Here is a 24784-nt window from a genome sequence, read left to right on the forward strand (position 1 = left end):
GATTTCCTGGGCCTGAGAATGATAAATGGTAGAACAATGGACGATTTCCCACCAAAACACACATTTCATGAAGGAAAGACACAGTCAAGACTGGACTATACAGCTATTTCATTAGCACTGATGCCATATCTCGCTCACTTCTCTATAGAGTATACAACAAGGAGTGATTATTCCTACCAGCATAAACACTTTAGGTTGAAGATTGCCAAAATTCAAGCAAATACAGAAATAGAAGGAAGCATCTATACAATTGACCTAAAAAGCTTAAGATGGTCTAACGAGACAATAGATACACTTCAGACCAAGTTAAAGACATTTATAACAGCTAGTGAACTAGACGCCCTGAATAAAATTCAAGCTTGGGTAAAAGTAACCTCGGAACTTACAATTTCAATGACAATCGGTCAACGACCGAACAAAAATAAAACAATTACAAATTAATCTAATCAAAAACAATCGAAGGCGTTAAGAGACTTGAAAAATGAGCTTAAAAAAGCCATTAGGAGGTTAAAAATAACCAGTCATAATCAAGAAGCCTGGGACAAGGTACATCAATTGAGAAAAACTTACAAAAAACAGCAATGGGAAGAAAAAAGAGCAAGCGACGATACATTCTGGGCTGAACTGCTTTGTAGTGCAAAGAAAACAAACTCGAACTCTTTTTGGAAAATAACAAATAAATTACAACGACTGGTGAATGAGTTATCATCAAATATTCCAGAACATGAGTGGGCTACTTTTATATCCATAAAGTTCACAGAAATAGCAACCCACGACATATTAGCGATAAAATCCAAGGAGCCCACAGAGGGAAAAAGTACAACTGAAACCATCATACAGCATTTTAGCGACATAAATAAACAGGAGCGGATAGAATATGTCGTAGAAGAGAAGAAAAGGCCTCAAGTCCTATCCTAATTGAAGCAAAATACAGAGCAAAGATAAGTGAGTCCTCTATGTCAGCCGACGGAATAAAACATATAATAATGAAAGGCAGAGGAGATGGTGCGACAGTACCTAATGGAATCCCACAAGCCATTTTTAAAAATGATCCGTCTTTTTGGAGCAAGCATCTACTCTTGAACTTTATCCCATCAAATTGGCAAGGCTCTATATTGACACCTATTTATAAAGGTGGAAACAGATTGAATCTATCAAATTATAGGCTAATTGCCCTACTGGACGTCGAAGCTAAATATCACGCCGCACTCATCTTGGAAGACCTAAAGGAATGGACAGGCAATCTTAATCTTATACCAATTAATCAGACAGGTTTTAGGCAAGGATAGGGAAAATATCAAACATTTTAGCCCTATCCTTGATGGCAAATAAAAGTAAACAGGGGAAACAACAACTTTACCTCTGTTTTATTGACTTGAAGGCTGCATTTTATAGTGTAGACTGCCATCTTCTTTGGAAAAAACTTCGTACCTGGAACATTCCCGAAAGGATACTACAGGGAATACTATTATTCAATTTGAACACTTGGATTAGAATTAAGATAGGAGACGTCACCAGATTATCAAGAAAGCTAAATACGACAATAGGCCTCAAACAGGGTTGCGTATTGGCACCGCATCTTTTCAATTTGTTCTTGTCAGACTTGGCTAAGAGGCTAGACAGCATTAGCTCACACCCGCCGAAACTTGGAGGGCTAGCACTCACACACCTCTCGTATGCCGATGATGTTGTGTTAGTGAGTCAAACAAAGATTGGCCTTCAACGAGTCTTAAATGAAATGTCAGATTACATCATAGAGAATAAACTAGAAATCAATACATTAAATACCAAAACTATGGTGATTGGAAGATGACAGAAATGCAAACCGATCATCTGGCTTAAAGGCAGTCAATTAGAGGAAGTAAAGATCTATAAATATCTGGGATTTTACATAGATAATCTTCAAAACCATACAGGGCAAAAAAGTATATATCCCAGAGAACTAGTGCACTTATATTCAGCTTCAGTCATCTGGCAAAAAAGTTGAAAGGCTCAACGCACAAACTCCTGCTAGCGGTGATGATGGCGAAAATACTGTCCACGATAACATACGCGAGTGCCACTTTTTACGGTAAGGATGCAGAGCTTCTAAACCAACTAATAGTTTCCATATACAAAAAGGTTTTTCAGGTAGATCGGTCAGCCACACCGGCGCAGGTTTGCCTTGAACTCTGCCTCATAAATGAAAAAGTAGGGAGAATGTATGCCACGGTAAAGCTTTGGTACCGGCAGAAACAGAAGGCAACCCCATCAGCAATTAATAAAGCCCTCTAGACAGAACTAGAAGATAACAGAAAATCACCTTATAATCAATACTTAAATAAATCCTTGTCGTTAACCTGTACAAAAGATTTATGGAATAAAAACCTGCCATACCAGTCCTTTAAACGTACAATAAATAAAGTAGCAAAAACTCACTTGCTACTAATAGACAAAAATATTTTCAGGACAAGGTCGCATGCCTGGATGGTGATCAACAACTACAAAGCACTTGCACCAGCCCAATATATGAACACAGCATTTTCTATTCACCGGAAAAAACAATTAATGGCTATACGCTTCGGAAAATTGCCAACAATAACGGATCAGCCTATATGGGTACACAAAGGGCCAAAATCATGCTGAGTCTGCGGTTACCATAAAGAAGACTTCATTCAGGTAATTTGTATATGCAACCTACTCCATAATGCTCGAACTACTCTTCTCAGACAATCTTTTAAAGATAGAGGCATCAGGTCCTGTAGAGCTGCAAAAATAGCATGTTTAAATCCATCGGACACACAATTAAACTGTAAATTGATCAAATTTCTCAACGTTTGTGCGCAGGCACATAACAATTTAGTTGTTAGGACTGAACTCAGCTCAGTTAATGATCAATAATGTGGTAAAAATAAATAATTGTTGAATAATGAAATCCTACGATGCTTTTTGTTTTTACTTTTTCTTTTATGTAATGTGACTGTTTTGTTTTTAATATGTTTACTTCTATTTTATATATGTGTCTATATTGTTAAGGTTTTAATTGACTAAACAATAAAAAATAAAAAATAAATCTGTCTCCAGTAGGGAAGAGGCCTTAGGGCAACTTCCTCCGCAATTGGGTTGACCCCAAGGTCCATACAGAGTGGCAATAATGGTGCACTTTTGGGGAGACCTAGAAGCTGCCTAATAAAACAGTTCTCATTTTTAGATAAATGATCACAGGCTCGATAGACCCAAATTTCTGCCCCATATAAGGCCGCTCCCCTACCCTGGGCCTTATAAATTTCCATTGCTGGACCAGCCATTTTATGTATGCCCTTCCCAGACATCTTTGCTATACCCCCAGCTGTCTGTGCCAGCTTTAACCGGGCCTTTTTAATTTGTGCCGTCCACTCCATTTTGCCGGTAAGTGTTAGGCCTAAGTAGTCAAAAACAGACACTTTCTCTAATGGTTTCCCATCTAAGAGAAGGTTTGGTCGCGTGGTGTTACCTCCATTAAAAACCATACATTTTGTATTTAATTAATTAATTTCCAAACCCTACTTTTACAAAATAGATGAAAAATATCCAAGGCCCTCTGTATTCCCACTGGGGACTTGAATAATAAGAGGGTATCAACGGCGAACATCAAGGCCGTGAACCTGTTGTTCGCAAGCCTAGGGGCATATATATCCCTCCCAGCGTTCAGAGCCTTCACCAGACCATTAATAAATAACCAGAAGAGGGTCGGTGCTAGGACACATCCTTGCCTTACCCCTCTGTCTATTGGAATGGTGTTGGTAAGCTCACCATTTTTGCCATACCTAACTTGGGCGTAGTTGTTTTCATGGAGCCATTTTATCTGATAATAGAGGTAAGGAGAAATCCCCAAATCTAACAAAATGGACCACAATTTATCCCTAAGGACCAGGTCAAAGGCCGATTTTAGGTCCACAAAGATCAGATAGAGGCTGCCTCCCTCCATAAGCACTGTCTTCCAGCACAGACGTTGGAGCCTGAGTATCTAATCTATTCAATCAATCTATCAATGAACTTCTAAAGCGTGCTACTTACCCGTGAGGTTCTCAAGGCACTGTGGGGGGAGGTGCTGCTACTGCTTGAAGAGCCAGGTCTTGAGGAGCCTTCTGAAGGTGAGCAGGTCTTGAGTCTGTCGCAGATGGGTGGGGAGGGTGTTCCAGGTCTTGGTGGCAAAGAAGGAGAACAATCTGCTGCAGTAGGTTGTTTGTTAGATGCGCAGGACGGCGGCAAGGGCGAGGCTGGTGGAGCGGAGCTGGCGGGCGGGGGTGTAAAAGCTGAGTCTGTTGTTCAGGTAGGCTGGTCCGGTGTTGTGGAGCGCTTTGTGTGCATGGGTGAGGAGCTTGAAGGTGATCCTCTTGTTGATGGGGAGCCAGTGTAGGTCTCTAAGGTGGGAGGTGAAGTGGCTGCGGCGGGGGACATTGAGGATCAGTCGGGCGGAGGCGTTTTGGATGTGTTGTAGTCATCGTAGGTGTTTGGCCAGGATTCCTGCATAGAGTGCATTGCCATAGTCTAGCCTGCTGCTGATGAGGGCTTGGGTCACAGTTCTTCCTGTTTCAGTCGGGATCCACTTTTAGATCCAGCGAAGCATGCAGAGGGTGTTGTAGTAGGAGGAGGAGATGGCGTTGACCTGCTTTGACATGGAGAGGGAGGAGTCGAGGATAAATCCGAAGTTGCGTGCATGGTCCGTGGGTGTTGGAGCTGTTCCCAGGGTGGTCAGCCACCAGGAGTTGTCCCACGTAGAGGGGGTGGGGCCTAGGATGAGGACCTCCATCTTGTCCGAGTTCAGTTTCAGTCAGCTGCTTCTCATCCACTCGGCGACGGCCTTCATTACCTCGTGGAGGTTCGTTTTGGCGGTGTGCAAGTCCTTGGTGAGGGAGAGGATGAGCTGGGTGTCGTCGGAGTAGGAGATGATGTCCAGATCGTGCTAGCGGGCCACTTGTGCAAGTGGGGCAATGTAGATGTTGAACAGGGTCGGGCTGAGGGATGAGCCTTGGGGTACGCCGCAGATGATGTTGGTTGCTTCGGATCGGAAGGGCGAGAGGCAAACTCTCTGGGTTCTGCCTGAGAGGAAGGACGTGGTCCAGTTCAGGGCCTTCTTCTGGATTCCGTGTTCTTGGAGGCGTATCTTAATGTGCAGTGGCAGACCTTGTCGAAAGTGGCTGATAGGTCCAGGAGGATGAGGGCTGAAGTTTCGCCGTTGTCTAGCTGGTGCCTGATGTCATCGGTGGCAGCAATGAGGGCAGTCTCGGTGCTGTGCTTTCGTCTGAATCAGGACTGGGATGGGTCTAGGATGTTGTTGTCCTCGAGGTGGTGGGTCAGCTGTATGTTGGCGATTTTCTCGATGACCTTCGCCGAGAAGGGGAGCAGGGAGATTGGCCAGAAGTTCTTAAGGTCCTTGGGGTCCGCCTTGGGCTTCTTCAGGAGGGTGTTGATTTCGGCGTGCTTCCAGCTCTCTGGGAATGTCACTGTGTCGAAGGAGATTTTGATGACCTTCTGTAGTTGGGGTACGATGGTTGCGTCAACTTTGTTGAAAACGTGGTGTGGGTAGGGGTCTGACAGAGATCCTGAGTGGATGGAGTTCATGACTTTGTGTGTTTCTTCGTTGTTGACGTGGGACCAGGAGGTCAGCTGGTTGGTGCAGGTGGCGTTCGGGGTGGGGTCTGTTGCGGTCAGAGCGGATGAGGAGTTGAAGCTGTCATGGATGTCGGCGATCTTGTGATAGAAGAAGGTGGCAAGTGAGTCGCACAGATCTTGCAAGGGTGGGATGTCGTTGGTGTTGGTGCTGGGGTTGGAGAGTTTCTTTACTAAGTTGAAAAGTTCTTTGCTGTCGTGTGTGTTGTTGTCCTGTCGGGCTTTGAAGGATGATCTCTTGGCTGTTCTGATGAGATGGTGATGTCTGCAGTTGGCGTGCTTGTGGGCTGAGTGGCTGTCTGGTGTGCGATCGTGGAGCCATTTCTCCAGCTTCTGGCAAGTATGTTTGGAGATCTGGAGTTCTTCGGTGAACCAGGCGGCTTTCTTGCGACGTTCATGCTGGTGGAGAAGACGGGGTTGAGTGTGTGGCCGGCGGCGTGGGTGGGTTCGGTGACGAGTTGTCGGAGGTCGAGGTTGGCGTTGTTGTTGTTCTTGAGGTGGAAGTTTAGGTCCCCGAGGAGGATGTAGTCCGTGGAGGCGAGTGCATGGGTGCTTGCGAGGTCGGCAATGGAGTCGCTGAAGAGGGCCCGGGGTACAGGAGGTCTGTAGATGAGTGTTCATCTGAGGGTGGTGTTGGGGTCGGTGTGGATGCGGAAGTGAAGGTGTTCGGCGGAGTAGAGGGAGTCGTCTGCGAGGTAGTGGACCTGGAGGGTGGACTTGTGGACGATGGCTATTCCTCCTCCCATTCCATTGGTGCGGTCTCTGTGGGAGATTTTGTAGCCGTCCGGGATGGCTATAGCGATGTCAGGTGCCGAGGAGTCATTCCACCAGGTCTCGGTCAGGAAGGCCACGTCTGGGGCGGCTGTGTTGAGCAGGTCCCAGAGCTCGACGGCGTGTTTGCGGTTGGAGCGGGTGTTGAGGAGAATGCAGCGGAGGTGGTTGGGTCCCTTCCGTGGTGGTTTGGTGGTTCTGTCGCATGTGAAGTTGCGGCTGTGGCAGGAGAATGGTCCATGGGTGCCTTTCGGGGAAGCCTGGAAGCAGTGGTGGTCTCGGCCGGTGTTGAGAGCGTGGAGGGTGTTGGTGTCGTAGCGTGTGCGGGGTCCAGGGGGTTCTGGCGCTGTGCGTGGTCCAGGCGCGGATGGGTGCAGATGGGCTTGCCTTTGGCGCAGCCGAGCTGCGCCAACCATTCAAGGCAGGGAGGGAGGGAGGAGCAGCTGGGAGTCTGGAGCGGGGCAGCGAGGGGGGGTGGCTGCAGGGGGCAGTGGCGTGCGAAGGAGGGTTGCAGAAGCAATAAGGGGGGTGGGGGGACGCCCTATGTGGGAGAATCACAAATAAACGGGACACTCTATACAAATAATGCAGAGGATGGAAATCAAGAAACAGCACAATATGTAACAAACCACAAACAGAGGGCGATCAGACGGCGATCACAACTGGCGCGAACTCGCATTCGGCTCCGAGCGGGTAGCAGAGCAGGTGGAGCTGTTAGGCAGCTGGGGGGTGACCTGGACATCTAGGCTCTAAAACCCGCTTGGTAGGGACTAAGTATAGAAGGCTCCTCCATGCAGCTTTCCATTCAACCCAATAGCACTCTTGCGTATAGTTTTTGAATCACATCTATTAAGCTTATTGGACGATAGTTGGTGGGGAGGAGTGGTGAGCCCTTTTCATGAATTGGAATAATCTCCACCCCCAACCAAGAAAGGGGAATCGACATTCCATGTACGATGGCATGTAACAGGGTCCATAGGTAAGGGGCCCAAATGTTAGGTTCACTGCATAGTCGGTCACCCGGGATCTTATCTAGACCTGGTGCCTTTGAAGAGGACACCCTTCTCAGTCCTCCTATTATCTCAAACAGGGAAAATTCAGTCATGGCAAAATGATGGGGCAGGTGGGGAACACACTCATTGATGACTTGGCACTCATCTTCCTCTGCTCTTGTATAGAGTGCTTCAAAGTGGATCTTCCAGATTTCTGTCCCCAAGTTTGGTTCTGATGCCGGCTTACCCTCTATGGAGCCAGTGTTAACTAGATTCCGAATGACCGCATGTCCCAGGTACATAGGGCGAATCTCAAGCTTTCCCATTTGTCTACCTCCCACGTTTTCTGTGCCATATTAATTTTTTTTATGGGCTATCCGTTTGTCTTTTATCGTGGGGCGATATTTGTTTTTAATAGCTGAGATTAGTGCTTTCTTGGCCCTCCGACAGACACCAATATACCAAGATGGCCCACAGGATCTTCTTTCTTAGTTTTTGCTAAGGTGAAAAAAATATTTGCCAAGCCACACACTAAACCTTGATGGTTCTTCCCTATTTCTGTTCGGGCAATATCGCAGGCAGCATTAACGCTGAATTGATCAGCAGCCTCTAAAAAAGGGAAGAAGGTTTTATAAATAGATGAAATCTTTTCCTGCTTATTACAAAAGGACCCCCATTGATTCTCCTCTTACAGTTGGATAAGGATAGCCTTGGTCTAATAGATGTTGATTTGTGACCATAGGACAAAATGATGCTATCTCTAAAATTTGCAAATTCCGCCATAAGTGCGCTGGGGATGCTCAGACGTGGGTCCCAGGCACTCCACACCACTGGAGTCAAGCTAGCCGGGCTGATGAGAGGTGTTACCTCGAAACCGGTCCGGTTCTCGGATGCTTGATTCCGTTCTGGGAAGGACATGGCTTTTGTAGTTCGGACTGGACTGTTCCCATGGGGCACAGGGTCAGAGCTGATTTGCATATCGCCATTGTCTAACCCAGGGTGGTGTGGAGTGCAAAAAAACGATGGATTTGGGCCCAGATCTTTGGACTGGGGTGAATGTGTGACATTGATCCACATTCGGTCCATCACCTGTTTTGTTTGCAATCTCTAAAATTAAGGCATTGTGGTCACTATCATGACGGGAGACAACATTAAAGTCAATCACCCAGTGTCAGGTTTTGGTGTCCAGCAGAATATAATCCAAAATAGAGGAACAACCTGGTCTATTATAGGTATGTTTTGCTGGGGAGTCAGATTTAGTGTGCCCGTTACAAGCCCTGATAGAATAGGTCAATGTGAGGGGTATTCATTTGGAGTACCAATGGGGTCCAAGCCCAAGTGGCTGGAGCATTCAATTCTGGTATAGCCAGTCTTCCTCATTGGGATCTCCTCCAATTAAATCTATCAGGGGTTCATATTGGCAATTAAAATCTCCAGCGAGAACTACCGGGGTATTTTCTGGAATAGTGTGCAAGAAACTGGACAATTGCTCAAGGGTTGGTGACTCCTGGCCATAACTGACTGGGCGGGAATAGACATTAATTATAGCCACTCTTACCTTGGTAGAAAAGGTAAGAATGATACAGAGTATATCCTTTGAAGCTCTCTCAACCTGTTTTGCAGTGCAACCGAGATGCACGCCAATCCATGTACAAAGTCCTCCCGCAGGTCTACCCCTGCCTCCACTAGTAGCTGCTAGGAAAAAGTTTGCATAATTTAGTCTATGGGTGCCCTCACTTGCCCAAGTTTCTTGAAACATACAGTTGTCACTTTCAAGTATGAGGCCTCCCCATTCTGGATTTTCTAGTTTAGAGGCAAGACCCGCAATATTCCACGATAGCACTTTAAATTTGGATAGGTTTCTTTGTGTCTGGTTTAGGCTTTTAATGGCTACTTGTAGTGATGCTTGTATTACTTAGATTTAGTTAGGTAATGTTAGATTGCTTATGTGTCACTTAGGTGATGTTAGAATGATTATATGTCATAATTAGAATGTATGTGTGTCACGATGTCTTGTACTTGGAGTGCTAGCCAGTCCAGAGTTCTTCTTCAAGCTGGCAGCAACTTATTACCTGTACTACTTATCTTGAGGAATAAAAGAAGATTTATACTAAATCCTGTGTACCTGAATCACTACAAATTTGGCGACGAGGGAAACCGCTAACCTTTTGAAGATCCTGCTTAATATTCATTTTTGTGGATTCAACTTTCCTCCACCAGTTCTTAAAGAAACTCCTTCTTTGGAAAAATTCATCTTTCTTCTACTTGAACTGACTTCACAACAATTGCGGTGAGATTTTGTTTATTCTTTTAAAAGGAAAAAAACATCTTTAATACATTTTCCTACCAGCGTTCACACCAGCGTCCTTTAAATTTTTCCGTTTGACAAACCGCTTCGGCGTCCTCGCTTCTCTACCAGCGATTTCAAACGACGCAGCATTTTCTTTGGAACCTTTGTTTGTTGCCGCACGTCACTGCATTCTACGTCATTCCTACCGCGTAGTGCATTGTGGGTACGACCTCACGTAAGGTCACGCCGGCGGCCATTTTGGATTGGTTTCCTTGTCAATTCCTTCGCAATTTCACCGCATTTACATCGTTGATCGAGCTGGATACCTGGAACATTTATTCTTATGGTATTTACTAATACTATTTTTCCTTGTTATTATTTACAGTTTTTAATTCATTAGTGTACACAGAATTTGTTTGATTTAAGGTGCTGCCTGCAATAATTTTGCGTCAAGTACAGAAACTTATATACAGTGTTATACAAGTCTACTTCTTTACATTTCGTGTACATCATTATGCCTGACACTAACAGTGCCACAACATCTGGTGAAAAGCCTGTGCATGGCTTAAACGTAAATGCTCCCAGAGTGTTTTTGGTTGTTCCTGGTGATCCTCCTGTTGCTTGGTTGGACTGGAAGGAATATTTCCTAAATTACGTTGCAAATCTTGAAGATGTGAGTGGGGCTTTCACTCCTGAAAGGAAGAAAATAATTTTATTGTTAGGTCTTGGTCCAGAAGGATTAAGAATTTACAACCAATTGGATAAAACTGATAGATCTGCTGGTGATGTTGATGTTTTCAATTCAGCACTTTTGGATATGGATGATTATTTTTCTCCTTGTGTCTGCATTGCTGTCACCAGACATTCCTTCTTTCAACGCAAGCAAGAGAAATCTGAATCAGTAGAGGATTACGTTTCAGCACTAAGAAAATTAGCTGTTAAATGCAAGTTTGCTCAACTTCATGATGATCTTATTCGTGATCAAATTGTCATGTACACTAAAACTAAAACCATTCAAAACAAGTAATGGGTTGAAGGTGATGGAACTTTGAAGGAAATTATCGCCATGGTCAAAAAAGCGGAACTCTCGGAACGTTGTGCTACAGCTTCTCTTTCTAGCGAGAAAAAAGAAACTGAGATCGTTAACAAAATTTCTGAAGGGAAATCTTTTGTTAAAAGTAACAAAGATTTCAGGTCTGGTAATTCTAGAAAGGAAACTTTTGATTATAAGAAAAGTTCTGATCCAGTGTGTTATAGGTGTGGTAGTCACTCTCACCTTGCTCATTATCCTAAATGTCCAGCTAAGAACACTAAATGCTTACATTGTGGGATCATGGGACATTTTGCTAAGGTTTGCAAAAAGAAAATGTTTAAGAATTCCAAAGGCAAAATTGCTTGTATTCAAGAGACTGGACAGGAGTTTACCTCATCCTCAGATGAGGAAGTGTTACTGGTACAAAACGTAGTTAAAAAAAAAGTAGTGTTGAATATTTCTGATATTGATTCTAGTAAACCCTTCTGCCAAGTTTCATTGGGTGGAATCCTGACACAACTTGCTGCGGATTCAGGATCACCCTATAATATTGTGAATAAGCATGTTTGGGATCAGAAATTTGTGAACCAAATTGGAAATTGGTTGGAACCTTCTGATATCTCACCTGTTAGTTACACTGACAATACTATTGAGATTTTAGGGTTCAGAATTTTGATTTTTAAGTTTAAAGGGATGCATGCTACTTGTAAACTGTATGTTTCTAAGGATGGCCCTTCTGTTTTAGGTTGGAGGGATCAAAAAAGTTTACACATAATTTTAGATCCTAACAGTAAGGAACAGGTTTTGGTTTCTTGCATAAGTGAAGACACTAAAAAATGGGTTATTGATGAATATCCTTCTGTATTTACTGGCACCATTGGCAAACTGAAAGTTTTCACACATCAAATCAGATTAAAAGACAATGCAGTCCCAAAAATCCACAAAGCTAGGAACATTCCTATCATCATTAAAGATGAGGTTAAATCTGAGTTAGATAAATTGTTAAATTCTAACATTATTGAGACAGTTGAGGCGGCTGAATGGATTTCTCCATTGGTCATCGCACGCAAGGCCAATGGCAAGGTCCGTTTGTGTGTGGATTTAAGATATTTGAACAGTCAAATCTTGGTTGATCAATATCCACTCCCACGCATTGATGAAATGTTGTCTCTAACCAAAGATGCTATGGTATTTTCCACCCTAGACCTATCAGCAGCCTATCATCAGGTAGTCCTTGATCCTGATAGTAGACATCTAACATCGTTTGCCTCTCCATTTGGGTGTTTTAGATTTAAAAGAATGCCATTTGGTTTAGCTTCTGCTGCGGCAGAATTTCAGAGGTTAATGGCCAATCTTTTTGGACACATCAAGGGTGTAATCTTTTTCCAAGATGATATTTTAATCATGGGGAAGGATAAAGCTCACCATGACAACCTCCTGAGAAAGGTTCTAAAAATTTTAGCTGATAATGGTTTAGTTGGGGAACTCAGCAAGTGTAAATTTTCAGAAAGCTCTGTTACGTACCTCTGTCATGAAATCTGTGATGGAGGTATAAAACCAAAAACAAAGTTAGTTGAAGCCATTGTAAACTCACCTGAACCTAAGTCTAAGGATGAACTTAGATCATTTCTTGGGTTAGCTGAGTTTTACTCAAAGTTTGTTAATCAGTTTTCACAGAAAACTTTTCACATGTGTGTTCTTATGAAGAACAAATCACCTTTTGTATGGGATGAAAAATGTAGAACTGCATTTAAGGAAATTAAATATGCAATAGTTAATGCACCTATGCTACAAGGTTTTGATCCTTCTGCCAAAACATATTTGACCACTGACGCCAGTGGAGTTGGGTTAGGCAGTGTCCTGTCACAGGTTTCTGAACAAGGTGATGAAGTCGTCATAGCTTTCGCTTCACGTTCCTTATCGCCTTGTGAGGAAAAATACTCTGTGATTGAGCGCAAAACTCTTGCTGTTGTATGGTCAATGGAACACTTTCGCAAATTTATTTGGGGTAAACAATTCATCTTACGTTCAGACCACAAACCTTTGACTAAACTTCTCACTACGGAGGGTTTGTGCAGGGGCATCAGCCAGGATTGCTAGATTGTCCATGAGACTTCAGGATTTTTTGTATACCATACAATATGTACCTGGGGCAAAGAATGTGGTGGCTGATCTCCTAATTAGGTTACTCTTACCCATGAAGGAAATTGATTTGAACTCATGGAATGATTGTTGTGTTGCTGGAATTTTTTCTGATCCTCATGGTCTGTCAAAGGAAGAATGGGACTCAGAATCTGTCAAAGATATAGTACTTGAAACAATCAAGACAAAAATTAACCAAGGTTGGTTTGTTCAAGCTAAATCTGATATCCAGTTTAAGCCATTCTGGGAGGTCAAGGATGAACTCAGTGTTGACGGTGATTTCTTGTGTCGTGGTGACAAACTTGTGCCACCGTTAGGTGTACGCCAGAAGATCATTTCCATAGGGCATGAGGGACATCCTGGTATATCCAGAACTAAGAGGATTATAAAGGCTTTGTACTGGTGGCCTGGTGTTGATATGGAGATTGAAAGGTCTGTTCGAGATTGTGTGCAATGTGAATGTTCAGATAAGAGTCAGAAGACGCTTAATCCTCCAATGTCGTCTCTTAACTGTCCCAAATTGCCATGGGAGGAATTAGCATTAGATATTATGGGACCAATTGTGTGGCAAGATGACTCTATCAAATTTGTCTTAGTCTTGGTAGACTTATTTTCTAGATGGATCGAATTGAGAGTTGTTGATAAAGTAAACACTGACACTGTCATAGCATTTTTGGATGAGTGTTTTATCAGAGAAGGTTTACCTGCTTCTATTCTAACTGACAACGGTGTTCAGTTCAAATCTAATACCATGAAGGTCTTTATGGAATCGGCTGGCATTAAGCAAAGATTTTCTGCTGTTTATCATCCTCAAGGTAATTCTGTTGTAGAGAGGGTTAATAGAGTCATTAAAGGAACTTTACAACTTGCCAACAAGAACAGAAAGAATTGGTATGTTGAACTTGATAAAATGTTATGGTCATACAGAATCACAGTTCATGAAACTTGTGGTGAAAGTCCTTATTCCAAGTTGAATCCTGTGTGGATGGGCAGGAGTAAAGAATACATTTGGAGTGCTGACAGTGTCAGTGATAACATTTGCAAATCCCAGGACAAATGCAAACTGTATTATGATAGAAAACATGGCACCAGGGATACTCATGTTGGTGTTGGTCAAATAGTTAGAGTTAAGTTTTCCAAGAAAACGGGTAAGTTGCAAACTCGTTTTTTCAGATCCCATAACCATTACTAAAGTAATGCGTAACACTGTTATGTTAGATGATGGTTCCATTCATCATATGAGTAAGATTGCTTTTGCCAGAGGATCTGATTCTTTTAAAAATAAGAAGCGGGATGTGGGCGATGTTGGTGAGTTTTGGTGGTTGACTCCAGTTGGAGTCTCAGACTCTAGTATAGATTCTTTTGACAAGGACAGTGCAGTTATTCAACCTTTGACTCCTATGGTTGATTCTGAGACTTTGGTTGAAGAGTCTGATACTTTGCCTTCATCATCTCTTTCTTCCATTCCCCAAAATATTAATTCTGATTCTTCTCAGATTTCTTGTGATGCTAATCCTTCTGCTGATAAGGGGTTGCAATCTCAAGTTTCCACTAGGAGTGGGAGAAATGTTGTGACTCCTAAATTTTTGAATGATTATGTTTGTAAGTAAATATTTCCTTTAATTGTTTTTTTTTAATTGTTTTAAGGAGGGGGTGTGTAGTGATGCTTGTATTACTTAGATTTAGTTAGGTAATGTTAGATTGCTTATGTGTCACTTAGGTAATGTTAGAATGATTATATGTCATAATTAGAATGTATGTGTGTCACGATCTGTTGTACTTGGAGTGCTAGCCAGTCCAGAGTTCTTCTTCAAGCTGGCAGCACCTTATTACCTGTACTACTTATCTTGAGGAATAAAAGAAGATTTATACTAAATCCTGTGTACCTGAATCACTACACTACTACAGCTTGCTTAGGGCCGTTCCAGTTCCCATCAGGCTTAGTGGTTATGATGTCTGTAGTTGGCTGGCACTGGGGTATGGGTGATAGCACAGAGTTTGATAATACATCTGGAGTAGTATGGTTGTTAGTATAAGAGTGCCCCGTCACCCCCTCATTTTGGGCACCTTTCTCCCCATCATCCTTCCTTAGTCGCTGGGTCAGTTTCAGTCTAGGGCTAGCAGAAATCTTATGCAGTATCCTCCCATTCGGGTGGTTTCCCCAATGATCCCTCTGCAGACTTGATTCTAGTTTAGGTGGCTGGAGCGATTTTAGTTATTCAACTTGCTCTAGGGGTACAAATCTATTTACAAGTGGAAGGTTAAAAAACAACGAGTTCCATTGCTCCTGTCCCACCCTAGAGTTTTGCTTGGGCCAGTGCCTTTGACCTGCACCGCAGACTATCCCTGGGGTGCTTTCTGGGGTGGGTCTCGGTGGATAGAAATACCCCAATGGAAGGGGTCTGATGTCCCCTTCATTTCTTTGACTATTTTGCATTAAGGGAGACCTTACAACCTGGGGGATTCTAAAATTGATTACAATAATGTCACCAGGCATGTCTGTTGATTTTTGGCCCACTCATCCCACCCTATGCGTAAATAGCATCTCATTTGCATCTCTATAAGAGAATTGGAGTTCATTTGACAACCAAGAGATGCATTTATTTTTTAAGTCATAGTGTGTTTCCCTTTGTCCTAAAATTTCACCCAAGCCTACTGGTCAGCTTTAGAGAGCGGTTGAACTTAGAAACAGGGTGAGAGTTTGAAAGCATTACAGAGAGGGAGAGGGGTAGGTTCAGTGGCTACAAGAGTAGTGCCCAGAGACACAAGCTGATACATGAGTTTTAAAGTGGGTAGTAGTTACTGCAACTGTGTGATAAAAACTGGGCTGGACTTACATTTTGTTGAGTGAGTTGGTTGAATGCTGGGCTCTGAGCTCGAGCATCCTCTCATTACCTACAGCTAATACTTGCTACCCTGGGAGTCAAGAACACAAAGGGTTGTATTTGGTTCAGATTGCAGAGCCATTGAAGGACAAGACCGAGCACATCATTGGCAAACTGCTTCAGACCCTAAAGTTGATGTCCAGTTGGCCCTTTCAGCCCAGTAGACCCCCGAATAGGTTCTGACATGGCGTGTCTTCTGGGTCCCAGTAGAAGATTTTATTCCAACAACAGGAAGAAGGAAACCTTGCAACTATTAAAAGAACACAAAATGGATAAAATATTTTTGTGAACTAAAAACTTTGAAGTAAAACTTCTGAAGCAACACGTGTAGAAATAACCTAGAAACCCTGGTGGACTAAAAACACATATTTATGAATTTCTTCATACGCACAAAAAACAAACTGAACAAATAAGTAACAAACTGACATACATATTTTTCTTTCACAGTTGTTACTCTTTCTTGATTTCGAACTGTCCCTTTCTTGTTCCATACCCCTATTCACTTAATTGAAATGCGTGCAACACTGAAACATTGCGGCTGCTGGTGAGTACTGGATTATAAAGATTTTGAAAGATTTGATGCTCCGAGACCTATAAATAGATTTGATGGTTGAAGGATGGCTTGTCCAAGATGTGAGGTACTTGACAATGAAAATTCTGAACAGGATATAGGAAAATTACCTAGGGAAGCATTGAGTATCAAAAGGCAAAAGATGTGACTTGATGCTTTGAAGAAAGCGCAATCGATCATTTACTTTTTCTTTCTTTACTTGATATAATGGTGCTGTAAAAATTCGAAGAGAACTGAATTAACCAATAACCATTGCATATATTCAAAACCAAGAAAGAGTAATAGTTAGTTGTGAATGTCTGAAAATATGCCACAAGACTCTTTCTTGCTATGGTGACTTAATATATTCAAATAATGGGCCTTTTTAAAAACTCTTTTGACTTTTCCAGAAAGAAGATGGCTCTTTTCTTTTCCACTCTCAGGCAATGAAATTCCTAGCTATCAATCAATCAGGATGTGTAGAGTGTGGCTAATCACATATGAGGGTATGCTGTGATCAGTCAAAGCGCGAGGTTTGGGTCCCTTTCTGAATTCCATGAAAGAGAATGCTGTTCAGTGGTGGTGGAGCAGGTAGGTCCAGGATTTAGGAGCGAGGTAGGAAAAGGAGCGTATTCTGCTGTGCCTTTGACGTATGTGGGGTGTGTGAGCATGGGAGGCAAAGTGCAAGTGTCTGGATGGTTGGTGGTAGTTCAGGCAGTGATTGATGCATGTCGGTCCCTGGTAATGGAGGGCTCAGTAGGCATCTATCAGCATCTTGAATTGGCATTGAATTGGATTTTGTCAATTGGACAGGGAGCCAATGGAGCTTCCTGTGATAGGGGGTGATGTGGGTCCATTTGGGGAGGTTGAGGCTGAGTCTGGCTGTGGCTTTCTGTATTGTATGGAGTCTTTTCAGTAGTTGGGTGGTGATTCCTGCAAAGGGGGCATTGCCATAGTTGAGTTGGCTGGTGACTAGGATTTGTGTAACGGATTTCCTGGTGTCATCGGGGAGCCCTTTCAGAGCATGTACAGTATGTGGAAGCAAGCAGAGGTGTAGGAAGGTACCTCCTGACTATGGTTGCCCCCAACTTTTTGCCCTGTGTTTTAGCTGGTTTTGGACATAGTCGACCTGGGACCCTGCCAATCAGGACCCCAGGCCTACTGCTCTCTCTTTAAAATTACGATATGTACCCTAGGTGCATTTACCAATTGGTACTGGGCCACCTTATCAGACCCCGTAACGCAGGGCATAGGTGTACCCAGGGCCGCCAGGGGCTGCAGCATGTATTATGCCACCCCTGGCTGGCCTCCGAAATTTGACACAACTGGCTGCATGACAGCTGGGGCAAAGTCGTGTAATCACCCTTTGCTTTAGGTATAGTAGCTCTATATCTAACCATACAATGGACACCCGAGTTCCTATCAGTCACTCCTATGGCAGGCCTTAACAATCCTGAAGGCAGAGTGCGTGGGCTCGTGTGAACTAGGTTCTGGCCCGAGCCGAGCCCGGTTGCAGCTTGCGGAATCAAGACCCAATGGCTGTTCCATGATAACGCGTACCACATCGGTAACTTCGGTGTCGCGTTATCAAGGCATGTCGAGTAAGGTGTCATACGAATCGGGATGCTGCCCTCTCACCAATTCTGGCGATGAGGTTGGCATTCCGCCCTTCTAGAGGGACACGACATGTATGTAACTGTGAACCCCGGTTAAAGTTAACTAAAGCCTCAGCTCCACAAAATGGATGCTGCCACCACAGACACGAGTCTGACCTCCTGCTGCTGGGAGTCCTTCCAGCGAGGAGAGCTTGGACAAAGGGTTTCCTGTCGAGGGCGGTGTTCGCACCGTCCCAGACAGGGTTTGTGTATTCTGGGTAGGTAGGGCTTTTGCGAGAAGGTGACTGCGGAGTGGCACCCCGGTGCTCACTACGCATCTGCCGGTTAGAACCAGTTCCAGGGGCACCAGCCCTGGCCTGGGGAAAGTCCGGCAGGGGAGAGGGGTGTAACTACCCCCCTTCCTGGTCCCACCCTTAGGGCAGGACCTAGTCATGTACCCACCCCTTTCTTTAGAATAAAGGCCGGAGCGGGGACCCTTCCAAATTAGATCATCTTTGAATCAAGAACTACTTTCTACGAAAGGACATTCGAGACTCTTCTCAAGATTTCTCCCTTGTGACTAAGGAGTAGTCACCCTGCATCAGCGGGCACCATCTAAGAACTCTGCGGTTTGCTGTAAGTCCTCCCTCAAGGAATCCGACGGCCCAGCTCGACGAGAACCGGCTTCCCTGGCACCTCTGACCTCTACCCACGTCATCAGCCCAGCTGTGATCTGTGGGTGCGACGAGACCTCGAGGGACCGGCCATCATCAGAACCTGCACGCTCTTAACCAGCACGACCATCGAAGCAATTCTCTAGTGAGTGCTCTGGGGTCCGAGAAGCCCCGACCCTGAGCGGCTCCAGCACCGAAGTGCAGTCTCCCAGCATCTCCACGATCTGCGTGGGGCCCTTCTGCTCGCTGCTCAGCACGTTGTCCGGTCACTAGCCGCTGGCTTGTGCCCTTCCTTGACGACGACCGACAAACAACTCTGCTGGTCTGGTTGCTCCAGATCGGCCCTTGCTCCCTTTTCCGAGAGGAGCACCCCGGACCCTCCTGGTCCACTCAAGATGCCATCTTAGGCCTACCACGTGGCCCTGAGATCTGCCAAGGCTTGTTGCCCCAATCCTGGGCCCAGCGACGCCGACAGCACCATCCTTCGTGGGACAGCTCGCACCTCCATCCTGGTCGCCGACAATGCCTCCTGGTCCGTGAGACTGCAGAGCCTAGCGTCGCCCACTCACCTGGTCAAGGTGACGGCCAACCGGTACCCTCCTGGTACCCTCTGACTACTGGCTAGTAGTACGAACTTGGTCCCCTCTGCTTTCAGGTATCAACGATCTCTGATCCAGGCTTGGATCTCTACGAACTATTCATCACTGGTCGCCGGCCAGCAACTCCTTTTCTTCCGGCTCCTGGCTCGTCAGCGAAGACCCCCGACGCCTGTAAGACTTGTGCAGCCGCAGCCCTCGTGGCTAGGTAACTTCGGCATTTCGGTGCCTGCATAGCCTCCTTACTCTAGGGTCCTGAGTCCCTCGCTTCCGACTTGCCTTATCGGGTCCGCCCGAGACCTCTAAACTTCCCGTGTCTTCGGACACTTGTTTTAATTGTGCACTTGAAGTATTTTCCTAAGAGATTTGGTTTGTGCTTAGTACCCTGTCCTCATAAAGAGTACAGGGCTGTTGTGAATCTTAATAAATATCCTGTTTATTTTCATAACACTTGTGTGGTGTCCTTTCACTTGGTGTTCAAGGGGTACATGTGTGGTAAACAGCTGGCTTAACACGCCCTCTCGAGTCTTTAGCCTTAGACTGCTCGTATCCACGCTACTAGGATAGCTGGTCTATAGGTTGACTTACAACCAATCATCATAAGGGTCGTTTGGAACGATACATAGCGGTCGCTAGAATAGCGAACGCTGCATATCGGGCCAACTTCTCACAAGAGGTATCTGTGATGATTTGGCTTTTCATGGTGAGCGTGGTGTCCAGGATGATGCCAAGGCTGGGGGCATGGTCTGTCAGTGTGGGTGTTGGTCCAAGTTCAGAAGGCCGCCTGGGGCCATATTACAAAGAGTGCCCTGGGTGTGCAACGTGTGTTTGCGCCCGCTTAGCGTGCCCTCAGGGCACTTTGGTATTACAGAAGGTGTTGCACATACTTGTGTAATACCCATAGTGCTGGCACTTCCCCAAAGGGATTCTTCTTGGGTTCTCGGACCAAATTATCCAGTCGCCAGACCTCACCCTGCCAGATCTATGGTGAGGCCTTTATTAAGCACCCTGCACCTTCTTGACTCTATTTTTCTATTTCACCTTGGAAGCGCTCACTCTGAGCTGCTATAGATCCTTGCAACTACTTCTATTTGAGTCACTATTGTAGCGAGCCTACTAGGTATCAATTTCATCCTGGTGGTAAAAGATTACAGGTTGCCACAAGAAGACTAACCCTTCTCGGTCACCTACCCTAATATTAATCGATTTACAGGTTCTTTCCTTGCCATTAGCAAGATGTTAATTATTGATCCTATGCTGGAAACTTTAAATGATTGTCTTGAGTTCCTAGGAATCCCTTGTCCTAGAGAGACCCTAATATCCTCAACTGGATCGGAACTTCGTCAACATTAAATAAGGTTAGTCTTTAAGCACTAGAAAATGAATCAGGCCCTTGATCTGGAATCCGAATCATAATCTAAAGACATCCGTTCTTTGCAATAACCCTTTGTATATAAAGTCACCTTGTTTGAGTATCAATTTGGTTATGGTCACCTCACTGGAGTCACTTGTGTCACAAATACATGAAAAATTTACGTACTGTATAAACTCTTCGTGTGGGCACTTGCTTTTTAAAAAAATAACTATTTTTTGTAAAAAAATTGTTTATGTAAATGAATAAATATTTAACTCATTTTCAGCTGGATTGAGAGAAACCAGTTAAACCACACCGGCTAACAATTGTTCAGATTTTGTGAATATTGAATGAAACTACATGTTCGAATTGATTTTGTTACCCTATGCTTATTTCTTCAGTTTAGGATTGAATCCTTGCAAGGTCAAACACTTCCTGAAGTTTAATTTTCTTAAGAATAAGTTCCTTGTGAACAATTGTTGAAATCTATATGGCACACATAAAACTCCTGTGCTATCTGCAGGGGGCAATCACCCATTTGCATGGGGGTGCGCCCCATGCAAATGAGGGAACCTGTTGCATCTCCGCTTAGTGAGGTTCAGTGGATAGCGTCAACATTGGGTTTTGTCACTCAAATGTCCCGTTATAGTAGTGACAGCAATACCTCCACCAGGAGGGAGACTGTCTGGATGTTGACAGTGGTGAGTGAACTAAATTAATCTCCTATCCGCTAGTGAATCTTTATTCATAGAAAAGAATAGTCTAGAGATAGGTGTAAAAACAAAAGTGGTGTTTAGTGGATGAGTCACTGACCCACAACACCTGGTGGTCGGGTCTATTGCTTTGTCAGAACCAAAAATATATATGTAGAGGCCTTATACTTCAGAGCTTCCCAGATAGTGGGTTATTGCTGAGTGAAAACACTCACTCGTCATCATCAGTGAGCACACTTTACTTCAGATGGAACAAAGGTACAGTCTTTAGGCCTATAACTGTGAGGAAAACAAAGGAAATTTAAATGCATGATGACACTAACATTGCCAATTTCCCAATTCACCCAGTGTGACACTGAAAATCCATGGGCAGTGAAGTCCCTGGTGACAGCATGGTTATCTTCATCTAGATATGCATTAATGAAAGAAAGATACAGCCAGGGGGAACAGTGACACTGCCTTGCTCTTATTCTTGGCAAATATGTATAGAGAACTGTGAGGTTAAAGCATAGTGAAATTTCTGTTAAATAATAATGATAGTGCATTGATATATCATCCCTGCATTCAATATTGGCAAACATGCTGGCAGAACTAGGGGGCATATTATCAAGGGGGTTTATCCCTGCTTTTTTGGCTTTAAAAGCTAAGAAAGTGGAGATAAAATTATCTCCCCATTACCAAGCTGTCGCTAACACCAGTTAGCGACAGCTAGTAGGAGATAGCGAGCATCTTGGGCCCCACTTTGCATGTCAGTGATATTTATCACTAATGACATGAAAAGTGGGCGTGCCAAGATGTTAGCGACTGGAAACAGTCGCTAACATCGCTATCTCCTATTACCAACTTTTGGAGATATTTGCGCTAAGCGCGAATATCTCCAAAAGCTAACACCTGCCCTGAGCAGTTCTTAGCCATGTTATCCAATGGGAAGTGGATAACATGGCTAAGAGATTTAGCTCGGTAAGGCATGAATATTGCTGACTTTTCAGCGATATTCATGCATTGCGGCCCATTTTTATGGCATTTGCGATAAACCTTGGTAATACCAAGGTTTATCTGCGATAAAAATCGCTGCAGCTCAGCGGTAAAGTTTTGTCTCTAACAAAGCAATAGCGATAATTATCGCTATTGCTTGATAATATGCCCCTTGGGGACAAAAATATCTCTATTTGAACAAGTGAAACGATAATTGGCTATTTGAAGAACACAGAAGGTGGTGCATCATGCATCATGGTGTGGAGAATTGTACAATATGGGTTTCAGCCTGAAGGGAATATGAAATAAGTAAGGCAACAAATCCATCTGTACCTTTAAAATGAAAACGAAACCATAAAGGGGTGAACTCTGTGATCTCTTTCAATTGCACTTACTTGGCTTTAAACCTTCCTGCATGAGGGGCCTGCATACATCTCTCTCCAACCAAATGCTGAAGGTGGTCTGGAGAGACACAGTTTTAATAGCTTGCTCTGTGTCCTTAATTGAATAATTGAGAACAGGTGGTTGAGATTAGGTTGCTGAGGATGGAAAAAAGCAATGTTTTGTGAACAGCTACTTAAAAGGAACATTAATCATTGTCTGAAGGGAAAGTTACAAGTGGGGAAGATGTTTATAAAAATGAACTCTCAGATATGTTTTTGTTAAGAAGAAACTGTTGCTGGAGTTGCCCTAATGTGATTAATTAATTTCTGGGAGTTTCAAAAATAGGAAGTTTGATAAAAGAGTGAGCTGTGTCAAATGCACAAATACATTCTCAGAGATGTTTTTTGTTAAGAAGAAATTAATCACTGGTGGGGGGACTGGGGCATGACAGGTCCAGCATACGGGCCCCATGTAGCAGTAGCAGAAACAAGATTATGCAGTTCCTAAAGGGAAAGGGGGGCAGGGTACCAGGTGTACACAAGGGGAAAAGTGTGGAAGTGGAGTAGCTCAAATTAGGAGCAGGGGCCCTCACACACCCCTGGGGGTATCATGCTTCATCAGATGTTAAGAAGAAACAATTGCTGATGCTTTTCATAATGTGCTTAATCAATTTCCGGGAGTTAAAAAAAAATTAACTTTTTAAAAAAGGTAATGAAGAAAAACTCCTGCTTAGAGCACGCTGTGTCAAATGCGCACATGCTGGTAAAGTCCTTGCATGTCTTTGCTGCCCTTATGGTGTAGACATAATAAGGAGATAAATGCAGAATATTTGCTTGCAAGTTATAAATAAAAGAGTGCGACATGCACATGTGGACTTTCAAAACCATATCACACGCCCTATGTCTAAAATCTCATGGTGCAAATCTGTTCAAATATAGGGGTTTTTTTGTACATGAAAAAAGAGATTCATGAGCACTTTTAAAAAAGTGCTATAGTGTTAATTTGTGTTTCTTATATTTAGGCATGTAATGTACGTGTATGTTAGTTTGTAGAGTCAAGAGCAAACATGATATTGAACTAATGTGGTCGGTAGCAACATAGTTGATGGTGGTGAACTGTAGGAATCTTGTTTCATGGTGATGAAAATCATATATGTACTTTAAAGCTTATCTTCAAAAGTAGAGTTTTGTGAACATGCTCTGACGAATATTATAGGGTTAACTTATGTCTCTCAGGTTTATGCACAACGTTATGAGTGTGGGTATTAGTGTGTGGACCCAAGAGCGAAAATTGTGTTGTCAGCAAATGGTCATCCTTTACTAGTAGTATAAGCTGTAGGGATGATGTCTTCAAAATCACAGGTCAGTAGTCTTGATGGTTCATACATTTATAAATATCATAATAATACATATTAATATTATTACTGACCAAACGCTAACCAGGGGACATTTAGTCCAGTGTCAAAGGTTCTCAGACTGTGAACCTATCTTCCTTCTTTTTGAAAGAGAATATATACATCATTTCCACTTGTCTCATCCACCTAGTTTTTCCAAAATCGCCCATTCAAGTTTGTTGGCTGTATGCTGAGAATTAAGAAAGTGGTTAGTCATCCTTGTGGTGGCTTTCTTACATCTAATATTGCAATGGTATTCTCTAATCTGTGTTTTGACTTTGCGGCAAGTCATGCCTATATATCTTAGTCTGCATGGAGATGTGAGTATGTAAAAGGCATGTGTGGTGTTGTAATTTGTATGTCATTTTAGAGTCCACTCTAAGTCCTCACTTAATATGAGAGTTTTTGATACTTTTGTCAAATGGCACACTGCCCATGACCCGCAGGAGTAATGTCATAATACAGTTGGTCGGCTCCAAGTTGTGAGCATGTTATTTCTTTTCTCTTTCTTTTTAGGGGGTCGTGTGTGTACCAAGAGTTCTTTGATGTTTTTACTCTTTTTGTGGGCAAATCTAGGCTGTGGTCATTTTACAGATCCAGACATTATAATGTGCCAACATGTGTTGATGGCTTTTCTAATGCTGTTGGACACTTTTCAGTAGGTGGTCACACATGTCAGTACTTCATTAGCCTTTGTGTTCTCTGTTTGCTCCAGGAGGTTATCCATATTCTGATTCCTACCTCTCTTTTGGCATTTCTTGATAATCTGGTTGGGGTAATACCTCACCCTCAGTTTTCTGTAGCGC

The sequence above is a fragment of the Lissotriton vulgaris genome, chromosome 3_1 (assembly GCF_964263255.1).
Source record: "Lissotriton vulgaris chromosome 3_1, aLisVul1.2, whole genome shotgun sequence".
In the NCBI taxonomy this organism is placed as follows: Eukaryota; Metazoa; Chordata; class Amphibia; order Caudata; family Salamandridae; genus Lissotriton; species Lissotriton vulgaris.